Genomic DNA, 630 nt, shown 5'->3' on the forward strand with positions numbered 1-630 from the left:
CCCAAACCCCCCAAACTCCCCCCAATCCCCCCACCCCCAAAATATCCCAATCCCCCGTGTCCCCGGAGAACAGAAGCCCCCAGTGGTGTCAGATCCATGTGCAGGGGGACAAGTCCTTTACTTGCCAAGGGCTAAGGCCACATTTTGAACAGGGGGGGTGCAGGTGTCCCCCCCATCCCCACATCCACACCCACCCCTGTCTCAGAGTGTGGATGGAGGTGTGGGACCCCCCCTGTGTTAAGGCCACTGGGAAGTTTGGGGTGCTCCTGGGGTGTGCTCAGACGGTCACCCCTCATCTCCAGCCCCCAGGGACCCCCAGGATGTCCCAGGAGGACGCAGAGCGGGGTTTTGGGGGGCTGCAGGCGTGGGGACGCCCAGGCACGAGGTGCTAGAGGAGGGTGCAGTCCGAATCCGGCCTCTGCCGCGGGCGCCGCTCCGCCTGTGGGGACAGGGACAGGGCTGAGCTCGGGGGGGACGCACAGAGACCCCCCCAGGGCCAGCAGCACTGCCTGGTTACCTGCGCTGGGAGCAGCTGAGCAGGAGCAGGGTGATGAGGATGACGATGAGGATGGTGCTGCTGGTACTCCTCCTGCTGCAGCTGCCGCGCCAGCTCCCGGGCGCTGAGCACCG

The 630-nt window shown here is 66.2% G+C and overlaps 1 long non-coding RNA gene across 1 annotated transcript; it reads right to left on the bottom strand.

The window, feature by feature from the left end:
* Positions 1-93: 93 nt before the first annotated feature.
* LOC115948917 lies at positions 94-630 on the bottom strand. Its single transcript, XR_004082671.1, has 2 exons — positions 518-630; positions 94-439 (listed from the first exon to the last, which is right to left on the bottom strand). It is a non-coding gene; the product is annotated as an uncharacterized LOC115948917 (long non-coding RNA).

The sequence above is a fragment of the Geospiza fortis genome, unplaced genomic scaffold (genome assembly GCF_000277835.1).
Source record: "Geospiza fortis unplaced genomic scaffold, GeoFor_1.0 scaffold439, whole genome shotgun sequence".
In the NCBI taxonomy this organism is placed as follows: domain Eukaryota; kingdom Metazoa; phylum Chordata; class Aves; order Passeriformes; family Thraupidae; genus Geospiza; species Geospiza fortis.